This window comes from Balaenoptera physalus (genome assembly GCF_965194825.1).
Source record: "Balaenoptera physalus genome assembly, chromosome: 14".
NCBI classification, from domain to species: Eukaryota; Metazoa; Chordata; class Mammalia; order Artiodactyla; family Balaenopteridae; genus Balaenoptera; species Balaenoptera physalus.
Genome location: NC_138893.1, coordinates 46,504,730 through 46,516,683, shown reverse-complemented (window position 1 = coordinate 46,516,683; position 11,954 = coordinate 46,504,730). Strand labels below are relative to the sequence as shown.

The following is an 11,954-nucleotide window of genomic DNA, read 5'->3' as shown; positions in this document are numbered from 1 at the left end:
GCTCATCCCTGAAAAGTCACCCGCGAAACACCCCGTGGTGCTGCCAGCCCTGGACAGCGGGCAGGGATGGCCAACACGTGTCTGAGCTCCATCCTATATTCTTGCGGAGGGGAGGGCCCTGCTGGGGGCACAGGATGATGGTGGAAAGCTGGCCTTCTCAGGCCGACATGACTCCATCATTCCCTGGGGGAAAGAGTGGCTGTGGTCACGGGGCAGGGATGGAGGGGGGAGGTCTGGTGGGACCCAGGGTGCCAGGGAACTGGGAGCAGACAGCTGACAGCCCATCTGAGGGAGGCAGAGAGGGCAAAGGAGGCAGGACTAAGCCCCGGGCAGTCTCCGTTGTTCCAGCCACATCTCCAATCATGCAATGATCAAATTATTAGGAATTTCAAAACAGACACCACAGAGCCTTAACACCCCAGTGCAGGGCTCTTCCGGGTGCCAGGCACTTGGCTGACTGAGCTGGTCCTTTGCAACATGCCCACAAAACCAGCCCTGAATCCCAGCCACATAGAGTGAGGCAAAGTGAGTTCGCATACATCAAGCGCAATGCCTGCCAAATAGAACGTTCTCAGTACAAACCAGTCACTGAGGTTATCTTCCGATATCCCCTGTTCCTGCTCTTCTACCTGTGACCTGTTCTCAAAAGAGGGCATCTTTTAAAAATGCAAATCCGGTCATGTTGTTCCTTCATTTTAAATGCTGAAGTTGCTTCTCTTTGCTCTGATAAGAAAGTTCAAATTCTTCGTGTGGTCTGTGAATCCCCGGCACAATCTTCCTAAGACACCCCCGACCCCCTCACCTCAGGCCCTTTCCTCCCCCCTCACTGTCCTCTAAGCATGCTACTCTTCATTCTGAGGATCAGGCTTTTTCCCACTTAGGCTCTTGGCCACAAGGGAAGGGAGGAGTTCCAGGCAGAGGGAACAGCCTGTGTGAAGCCTTACTCATTTTTAGGTTTGAAAATATCACTTCCTCAGGGAGGTTTGCTTCGAGCTTTCTGGCTAGCTAAAACAACCCCCGCCCTGTGATGTGCTCTCGTAATACCCTGTGTTTTTTCTTTATAGAACTTCTAACACTTTTAAGTAGAATAAACTATCAGAAGATTATTTATTGAATGTGTCTCTTTCTAACTGAACTGTGAGCATCATGTAGGCAAGTTCCATGATTCTCTTGTTCACTGCTACATTCCAGTGCCTAGTTGAGGGCCAGACATGACACGGGGTAGATTCTCTGTAAATATTTGCTGAAGTACTTACATCTAGTGCTTAACTAAGATGGCCTGAGGTAATTATTTGGTAAAGAATGCTCTTTATATAGGTGAATCCTGGTTAGGTTTTAGAAGGAGGATAATCTTAGGTTTCTTTTGATTCTTGCTTGCTCTCCTGGACCTTCTGGATATCACCTCTTTTGGTCTAAAAACCTTGTCTTCAGCTATTTCCCAGTACCCTTTCCTGCTGTTCCCCTGTATTATCTTTCCTCAGCAAAAGATATGTGTATGTTTCTTCTCCATAGTCTTTGATTCTCAACTTCTTCCCCCTGTCATTTGTCCAGTCCCTGACCCCTCCTTATTTATTCAGTTGTTAGTGTCTTTACATCAACATTTTCTATAATTTTCCTGTAAGCTGTCTCATATTATTTCAAGGTGGGAAGGGTACTGTGATGCAGCTTGCAGAAGAATCTCTGCAGAAGGAAATGGTCTCATAAATAAATATACTGTTTTTTTAAATAACCTTGTCATATAAGCAATGATGAATTAACTTGTGAGTTTCAGCTCTCTATATTACACAGTTTGATAATCACAGAACAGGTGCAGAAAGCAGGGCCCAGGGTACATAGTCACTGAGTTTCAGGAGTATTTTGAGATGGTCCAGAATATATTTGTCATTGTCTACAGCCTAGTAAGACTGTGCTTCCTTTTCAACTCTCATTTTATCACTGTCTATAATAAAGGGGTGGATTAATTTCATCCGTAAATACAGATATGATAGTTTTATCCTGTGGCTATGAATGGTGCTTTAAAGTAAAGAGTCAAAATGATAAACCAGTGTAGTAATTTACCATAATTACAGCCATGAAATATTACTTAGAATTAGTCATGGCAGTAATACATGGCTCAGGAAGTTCTAGTGAAATCTGCAAAGTGAGAGAGAACAAAAGGGAGGAAACAAAATATGAGGAGAGGCAAAGTTTGTAGCCACTAATGCAGACAGTTGGGGAAAATAAATGCAAGCTGGTGGACTCTGGGAAAGATCTGCCCTGGGAGGAGACGCCCTTGTTTTCTCTGGAAAGCCCGCCAAGTTTAGGAGACTTGCCACAGTTTAATTAAAGTCTGCAGCTGGTGTGAAAGCAAAGGAGAAAAGAAATTAGGGCAGTGCAAAAACTAATGAAAGTCTCATTTTAAACTTTTCTCTCTATTATGAAAGAAATGTGACTTGTCAGCTGTGGCCCCATTCACCGTGACAAAGCCCTCAGGGAAGGAACGTTCTGGACAACAAAGAGAAAAGACCTGTAGTCAGGTCTCTTTGGACTTGATTGCCACTGCCTTTTTCAGTAAAAACTCATCAAAATCCTTGTTTGTTTTTTTTAAAAAACAAATTGGTAAAAGAGAGCAGTACAGATTGAACAGCTTTTAACGACAGGAAAGTCCATTGGAACTTTGAAATGAAGAACTGACCTTTGCAATCAGAGCTGGATTCACGTTCAGGCTTTATCAACTGTATTAAGTCAGAGTCTTCAGAGAAACAGTACCAATAGGATATATCCTATTATGGGGGCTTATGAGTCCAAAATCCATATGGTAAGCCAGCAGGCTGGAAATTCAGGTAAGAGGTGACCTAGTCTTGTGTCCAAATTCCACAGGGCAGGCCAGGCAAGCTGGAAACTCAAGCAGGTTTTTTTTTTTTCCCCTTAAATTGCTTTATTTTTAAAAATTTTTATTTCACATTAGAGTATAGTTGATTTACAATGTTGTGTTAGTTTCAGGTGTACGGCAAAGTGATTCAGCTATACATATGCATCTATTCATTCTTTTTCAAATTCTTTTCCCGTTTTGGTGATTACAGAATATTGAGCAGAGTTCCCTGTGCTATATTGTAGGTCCCTGTTGGTTATCTGTTTTAAATATAATAGTGTGTATATGTCAATCCCAAACTTATAGTTACCAAAGGGGAAGGGTGGGAGAGAGGGATAAATTGGGAGTTTGGGATTAACATCAAGCAGGGTTTCTATGTTGCAGTCTTGTGGCTGAAACCCTTCTCCTTTAGGGAACCTCCGTCTTTGCCTTAGCCTTCAACTGATTGGATAAGGCCCAGCCACATTATGGAGAGTCAACTGCTTCATTGAAAGCCTACTGATGTGGCTGTTAATACCTACACAGCAACATCTAGACTGACGTTAGACCAAACGAGTGGGCACCATGACCTAGCCAAGTTGACACATGAAATTAACTATCAAACCAACTAATATTAAGAATAATATGTTAGTTAATGTCTCCTATAACACTTCCTTTCGGCCAGGCACAATGAACTCATTTAATTCTCACAACAACCCTATGATCTAGGTAATATTATTATTCTCATCTTATGGATGAGATAACTAAGATAAAGGGAAAGTTAAGTAACTTCCCAAGTTCACAGATAATAAGAGGCAGAGCTGGGATTTGAACTCACGTAACCTAACTCCAGAATTTGGGTTCTTAGGCATCACAATATGATGAATTTTGGCAATTGAATGAACTTCCCCGACCTTTGTTCCTTTATGGGAAAACACATATAATAGCAGATAATGTGTGGATTGAGGGGAAGATTAAATTAGAAAATGCATACAAAGATCTAACCGTAATACCTAATAGATAGTAGGTTCTCAATAGACTTAGCTCTCTTCCCCTGACCTTAAAATTGATTGCTTTTATATTGTGTCTTAAGTTTAGAAATCCCTTCATTCTAGAAAGCCTCACTAAAACATTGAGGTCTTAATTTTTGTAATTATTTGCTTACTATTAATTTCTCTGGGTAATCCCCAAGATTCATTTGGGCTAGAACCTGTGTTATCCCATGCGGGTCTTCAGCACTAAACTCGACCCTTGGCATATAGTAAGGTCTTCAATTCATGCACTAAGTCAGTAAACAGAGTTAGAAATTAATGCCTTTTATTGTCAGTTGATAGACAAGAAACTGAGGCACAAAGTGGTTAAATGACTTGCTCAAGGTATATGCAATTTATAGACTGGTATATCCAGGTCTCCAGAATTTCATTGTTTTTGTTTATTTGTTTGTTTCCTTCCAAGAGGCAGTGTTGGATGTAAGCAGAGGCATAGGCAGTCTTAAGGTTCATCACCTCCCTGCCCAGCTGGAGTGTGAGAAACTTTAAATAACCTCCATGCCTGCTTTGGGTCGTGATCGGTATCTGAGAGTTGTTGACTCCAAGAGCCCTCATTTGGAGTGGGCTTCTTCTGATCAGGCAGATGAATAGCTTTAGAACTCAGTAATTAAGGGGTCAATGATTCATGCAAAGCGTTCCACAATTTTATTTTATTTTTTGCAGCCTCTAATAAGTTTATTGTGTCTTCGAGACACTACAGTGTAGACCCCTCTCCCAGAGAAGAGTCTTTCAGAGACAAGGGACCATTATCCAGATGAGTTGCTCATTTGTCATTTTCATAGGCAGCTGGATTCTTCCCCTTGGATTTCTCAAACTCCTGTGTTCCCCATGTGTAGACAAAATAAAACACTACAAATGGCGGCACGATGTGAAAGATGCACGCCCGAGTGCGCTGCAGCATGTTGGGCACGCCCTCGCTGAAGTAGTGCGGGAAGGCGCGCTGTTCCAAGGGCGACAAGCTGTAGGTGATCACAGGCCGCACCCGCATCAGATGCCCAAACTCGCGGCCCAGGGTCGCTGCGTGCGGCGCCGAGGCCACCTCTCTCTCTGCGGCGCAGAATCCACTGGCCTCCCGTTCCACATTTAGACACAGATAACATGCACTTCAAGAAAGAGAGAAAAAACCCTCACCTTTAGCCAACTTTCCTTCCTCTTGCTCTCTCACTCTCCTGGAAACTGATGAGAAGTACCTCTGTAATTTAAGCCTAATGACAAAGTGCAAAGTCATTACCTACTTGTATTGAATTGTCTTCTGCTTTATGGACTAACTGAAGGAATGACACATTGCTACAGAAATCCATGTGCTCGTCCCCATCCAGCCCAGCTTTCCCCTGCCTAGGATTCGCTGTCTTTGCTGTAGGAGACTGATCTCGGACTTGAAACACAACCACGGGACCAGTTCTGCCTTGGCCACTTATACTCTGAGTGGCCTCAAGTAAATGACTGAACCTCTCTCTGCCTTGCTTTCCTGACATAGAAAATGTGGGTGATAATTTCTACCCTAACTTCTTCATGGATAAGTGAGATTTCAATTAGGTAATTTATTTAAGAGTCTTTTGAATAAAATAATAAAACATATAAATAAAAAACAAAGTGCATAAACATAAGCTATTATTATTGTCACCAGGGGTTTTTTGAAAGGAAAATGCATCCTACTCGGTATTGTTTCCTTTACACTATAACCTCAAAGTCCAGATTTTAAGTAGGGGTAAATAGATGACCAACTCACATTCTTCCAGGCGTTACCACCTTCTCATCATTCTGAATTTCCTCAGAATGCCAACGTTCCAGTCACCCTGTGTTTCTTGATCTCCTATAGATTCTTGGTTCCTATTATTTATACTTTCTTTTCAACACCTCAAATCAAAAATTTATTGTTTTCCAAGAGGTCTTCCTAGACTTTTCCAGTCTCTCCTAGACTGATCTTCATAATGGCTTTCCACTGCCTGGAGAAAATTCCAAATCCCTTAGAACTCTACAATTTGGAACTGTCAAGACATCACTGCTTTATGTTTCCAGGTTCCATAAAGAACCCCTCTGCCCCGCCCCCATCCACAAATTTGCTTGTTTTACTATTCCTTTGGAACTTCAGTGAGGCTTATTAGACTCCTTCACAAAATCCTTCCTTCCTTAGCCTACAAACCATTCAGTACACTGGGGTCTTACACATTTTATGAAAACTCTAGGGTTATCATTTCTCTCCCTCTCCTGAAAACTTCTGGGAGACCGCACTGTCCTTAGACCAATGTCCCTGAGAGGATTGTTAAGGTCCTCTATAACGTTCTTAGCTTATGCACTTCACCCCACACTTCTTCCCTAAACAAATCATTTCTTATCAAACTTCAACACCCCCTTGTTTCCTGTTACTGCTCCCTGATGAATCTCTTTTCCTGGTTTGATTTCTCTTCCTGCCCCTTCTCGGCTTATCAAACTCTCAGCAGTCTTTATAAAAACAGCTCATGTAAAAATCTCCTCACAAATCTTGCTCTGTTGCTGCATGTTTTCCTTCACTGACCTCCAAGAATACAGAGGAGGTAGGATGGTGTAGGAGAGGCAATAAGGTATTCTAGAAATAGAATTGCATTTGGGGTCACACAGAGCTGTGGTTGGAATCCCAGTTTGGCTTTTAATATTGGTGAGTCCTTGGGAAAATTTCATAACTCCTTGAGCTTCCTTTTCCTTATCTGTAAAATAGAAATATTAATTATAACCTTACTTTGATTGTAGTGATAGAATGAGGCAATTTATGTAAAACATCTGCCACATAATAGTTATTCAGTAAGTGGTAGCTACTTTCATTATGAGTACTGCCTCTGTCGCCCATTTGGCATCTACCATATGCCACCTTGTGTTATTGTTCAGCTACTTTATGAGTTTATATGTCTCCTCTAAATGTGGTTTTCATAAACGTGCTGTGTATTACACTTACTCTGAACGTCCCAGAGGGGTAAGCCCAGTGATGGTATCCTCTCATTTATTAGAAACCTAAGAAGCCCATCTCTTGAAAAATTCATTTCAATCATATGTCTTGCAAGTTTAAGTACAACACTTATGAAGTTTTGCTAAGTAGAAATCCTTTAGGATTAGTTTGGCATGTTCATTGAGCATCACTTTATAGTCCTATCCTGTTGTCTCTATGTCGTCAATTGAAACTTAGGAAGGGACTCAGACCATCTCTGAGGGTGATGATAGTTTTTTTTTTTTTTAATTTATTTATTTTATTTTTAGCTGTGTTGGGTCTTCGTTTCTGTGCGAGGGCTTTCCCTAGTTGTGGCGAGCGGGGGCCACTCTTCATCGCGGTGTGCGGGCCTCTCACTATCGCGGCCTCTCTTGTTGCGGAGCACAGGCTCCAGACGCGCAGGCTCAGTTATTGTGGCTCACGGGCCTAGTTGCTCCGCGGCATGTGGGATCCTCCCAGACCAGGGCTCGAACCCGCGTCCCCCGCACTGGCAGGCAGACTCCCAACCACTGCACCACCAGGGAAGCCCCCTGATGATAGATTATTGAGTCCCCTCACCTCAACCACACTGAGCCAGAATACTTTATAATTTACATATGTACTGAGCACATTGAGTGATTCATAATCACTCTGAAGTCTGAGAGCCCTTGATATAGGGGAAGCTGAGCAGCTTTGAGCCACACTATACCTCTCTGAATCATAATTTATTTTTTAAATATAAATTATCATAGTTCTTTCTCATAGAGCTTGTAAAAAAGAAGCTCTTAGCCCATTGTCTGGTATGTGGTAGTTGCCTAAAAGCCATAGCTGTTATTATCCTTGTTAGATTGGAGGCTGTGATGATTGTGACCCAAGGAAGATGACTCCTCCTTTACCAGCTAGATCCTTCTCAAAGACTAGTCTTGGACCAGAACCATGGGTGTCCTCTGAGAGCTTATTAGAAATGCAGAGTCTTAGGCTCTATGACTTAACAACTGAATTCAAATCTGCGTTTTGACAAGAGATCCAATGTTACTGGAAGGCACATTAAAGTTTGGGAAGCAGTGGTCTAGATCAGATTCTGAATCAGTAGGTCTAGGAAGGGACCCAGCCCTCGGCATTTCTGACAAGCTCCCAGCTAGTACCAGTGCTGTTCACCACATACCACGCTATGAGTTACCAGGTTGGATCACTGATCCCAAACTTGACTACACACTAGAACCAACTTGGGAGGGGGCTTCAGAAATGTGGATGATTGGTTTTCACTCGCAGAGGTTTCATTGGAATGGGATGCAGCCTCAGCCTCCAAACTTCCAGAATGAACTAGTTTATTCTAATATACAGAAAAGTTTGAGAACTGCTGCTGTGGATTAATTTGGCTGGAAACTTTTTTTCATGCATTAATCAAAAGCAGCATTTCAACCAAGATATTGCATAAATCAAAAAATTTTAAAAATCCATCACTGAGATTTTACTAGGAATATTTTTGACAGAAAAAAAAGTAAACATATATATGTACAAAGACAAATAGATCAATTTAAATCCTTTTAACTCCTGTCTTGGTTCTTGTGTGACAATAACAAAACAAAGTTGAAAGCCTGTGAGAGATTGTTCCAAGATAGAGTTAGGGTGTGGCTTGAGTTGAAGGATTTTGGAAGGAAGCGTCACAGAAGACTTGAAACATTAGGGAATTTGTTCACTGAGTTTCTGCCAGATTTTCACTTGTCAGTACATCAGAATTAAGGCTGAGCCAGATAAATTGTTAACAACGTCAAATTTGATTGTTTCAATATGTTCTAAATCATGGCTGCCAGGGTGGATCTTGCTGGCTTTTGCATCTTCCTCCCCAAACCTCAAAAGAATGATAGATGGACATATTCTTTTCAAAGTGTAAATCATACCTTTATTTAGAAACAAGTGATACTTTAGTGGGTGGGCTTGTGTGAAAATATTCCACCCGCTGGTAAGACCCGTGAAAAATCTTATCGGGAGTTTCGTCTTTAAAAAAGATTGTAGCATCTCATCAGGATGGATGTTTTTCCAATTTTAAGCAAAAGCGATATATTTTAAATAAATTTGTTAGATCATACATCATTACTCTGAAAAATTCAGTGGTTGACAATACTCCAGATACGCCCCTCGTGTTAAAAAAACAAAAACAAAAAACCCTGAAGTTAAAAATAAATCCCCAAATCTTGGTTATTCACATTAACTAATAATACACCAAAAGGCAACTTGGAATATACCTAGTATGTTTTCACTGTTTAATAACTTCACTGATGCTCAACTCTACAGGGAAAAAAAATTACCAAGTAAGTTGTACCCATTCATTCAAAAATATTCATTGAACGTCTGCTACATGCTGGACATTTTTTGAAGACCTTAAAATAACACTCTCTTCTATGCACTTAAACTTCCTCATGCAAAATGATTTCATTATGGGTAAAAGGTGATATTAATAATGATGAGGATTTGTTGAGATCTGAAATGTGCCAGGCACTGTGCTTGGTCCTTTATGGCCATCATCTCTTCAGTGGTCATGGCAACCGTGTGGGGATGGAACTAATATTATCCAAGCCTTAGGATGAGGCAACTAAACTTAGGGAGATTCAGGGACTAGAAAAACAGTAAGCAGCAGGGCCAGAATTTGAAACCTGACCGTGTGAACCGGCACCCAACTTCTTAATCACGTTGGACGAAGCAAGTGTATCTTAATTGTTCTGGACATGGTGTTCAAGCTGAAGGACTCCTCATCCAAGTCATACTCTATTTATTGTAAAATAAAAGTGACTCTTGTTCACATGGAGAATTGTCTCTACTCAGTCTAGAAAGAACTCCATAGTATCAGTGCCCTCCAGCTAGAGCCCATCCTGAACACAATGGTAGTTGAAAAAGTCTTGTTTATTACTCGTTGCCATGAGCAAAAACATACACCATGGGACCAGTGGGGTTTCTCAGTAAGATAGTGTTATAAAGAACCTATTAAAGAATTTGGGCTTTGGTCGGGTAACAATAAACAAATGCCTATTGTTTATTAATATAATACAGTAACAACAACAAAAAAACTTCCCAATCAAAAACATCATGGTCTTTGGACATCTGTTTGAGCAATAAAATGTATTGACTCCAAGAGCTTTGTGGAGCTTGTATCACCAGAATGCCAAATTAGCTTTGAAAGCTGACCAGAGTGAATGACCCACTAATGTTTTCCACGTTTAGTACAATGAAATTATCATGCAGCATTACAAGCGTGAGGCTGGATTTCTCAGACTTCTGGGCATGGCTGAGTTTTGACGGTGGTGTGCAGGAAAATGAGAAACAAAATGAAAAATCCTCATCCCCTTAGCAAATATTCATCCTGTTCTAATCTGCCACAGTACCTCTGGATTCCTCCGGTATTGATAGCCCTCTTTATACAAGTGAATTCTGAAAGCTGTCTCATTAATGCAGTGAATGGATAGTGGTGTTTAACTGATGCCGTTTTCCTGGTCTCTCTTATCAACGTGTAATAATCCATCATGGAGGTCAATTTTATTCCTAGGCATTTCTCACGGCAGAACATTTCTTCCAGAAACCAAAGCTTCCATTCCACTTCCCTTTATCATCACTCTTTCCCTCTTTCACAGAGAAGTTGCTCCTGCTCTGTCTCTCTTCCTCTCTCCCTCTCTCTGAATTAACACCCTCTGGGCTCATCTTTATACTGCTTATGGTGTGTTTGACAATCACTGATACCTCCCTGGGCTTCAGCTCATGGGGTAAGCGATGGAAGCATGAGCTTTCCTGACAGATTAGATTACAGATTGCTTTGTAACAAGGGGAAAATCAAATCAAATGCTTGTCATAGGGAATTCCAAGCTATGTTAGAAGGCAGAAAGGGCATGAGAGAAAAGGAGTAGCTGGGAGAAAGTGAAAATGCAGTCTAATATATGAGAAGAAAACGCCTGATAAACGGCGTCAATTGGTGAAACAATAGAGACACTGCTCTATTGCGTAGCAAGAAAGCTATGCAAATTTAGAAGGTACAAGATAGAGAAGTGGTTAACAAATGACAGTATCACCAATCAAAGGAATTTATGCAGCCATTAAAAATGTTGGCTATGAAAAAAGTATAATAGTGTGAAAAAATGCTTATTAGGTTATGATAAGTGGGAGAGTGATGTAAAATTACAAAAGCAGTGTGACTACAACTAGGTAAAACTTCTGCATAGAGAAAAGGATGAATCTATACCAACAAAGTCAGTCTAGCATAGTTAACTGGTAGAAATTCATATATATTTCCTTTTTAAAATTTTCTATAGTTTCCACTGTTCTTTAAAGTACATGCCACCCTAATTCTTTTGGGAAAAAAAAAGCCATGTTTATTTTCATGCACCAGCCCTTAACATTTCTACACAGGGGGTATATCACATATGTTTCCTTGTATTTTATTGGCTGAAGCAAGTGACACAGTCAAACCTGAATTCAAGGTGTCAGGAAAGTAAAATCTTCCTGCAAAAAGAGGAACTAGATCATGGTAAGTGGTAATACAGTCTACCAGGTAGTTAAATGGAAGTTTGGAATCCTTACTGGGGCTTGATTTGTGAAACTACACATATATACATACACACACGCATATGTAGAGTGAATGAGTGTGTGTGTATGTGTGTATCCAAGTATGGAAATAATTCACATTCCCATGGCCCAGTGAACAATTTTGGTGCTATGTATTTTTTTCTTTTTGTATATCCATATTTTAAACATTTTCTATAGTGAAGTTTTCTTGTTGTTTCAAGTCTTTAAAAAAATCGATTTTGTTGTTGTTTCAAAACAACTGGTTAAATAGTTGAACCCAAAGTCTGAGCTTAGGTTCAGTCATCCCCATAACTGAAACTGATGGGCCATGCGGTTGCTGGGATACGGCCACCCAGATGAATCCGATCAGCTTCTCACGTGGTCAGCCATCTTTGAAATAGACACCTTTCCCACACAGGGCAAGAGGTACTTGCACGAGCTTGTTATGAACCAGATCTCTCAGCACAGTTTAAGCTCTGGGGGGCTGCTACTACTGGTTGCTCAAGTTTTCACACTCTCATAGCACACCTGAACAACCAGACAAGTGTAACAAGGAGGAGTAAATAGGACAACTGCAAAGTGCTCT

At 40.9% G+C, this 11,954-nt stretch overlaps 1 pseudogene across 1 annotated transcript; it reads right to left on the bottom strand.

Annotated features, from left to right (window-relative positions):
• Positions 1-241: 241 nt before the first annotated feature.
• LOC309642261 (cytochrome b-c1 complex subunit 8 pseudogene) lies at positions 242-5,107 on the bottom strand (annotated as a pseudogene). The gene is made up of 2 exons: positions 5,070-5,107; positions 242-4,982 (listed from the first exon to the last, which is right to left on the bottom strand). The product of its transcript is annotated as a cytochrome b-c1 complex subunit 8 pseudogene (transcript).
• Positions 5,108-11,954: the final 6,847 nt, after the last annotated feature.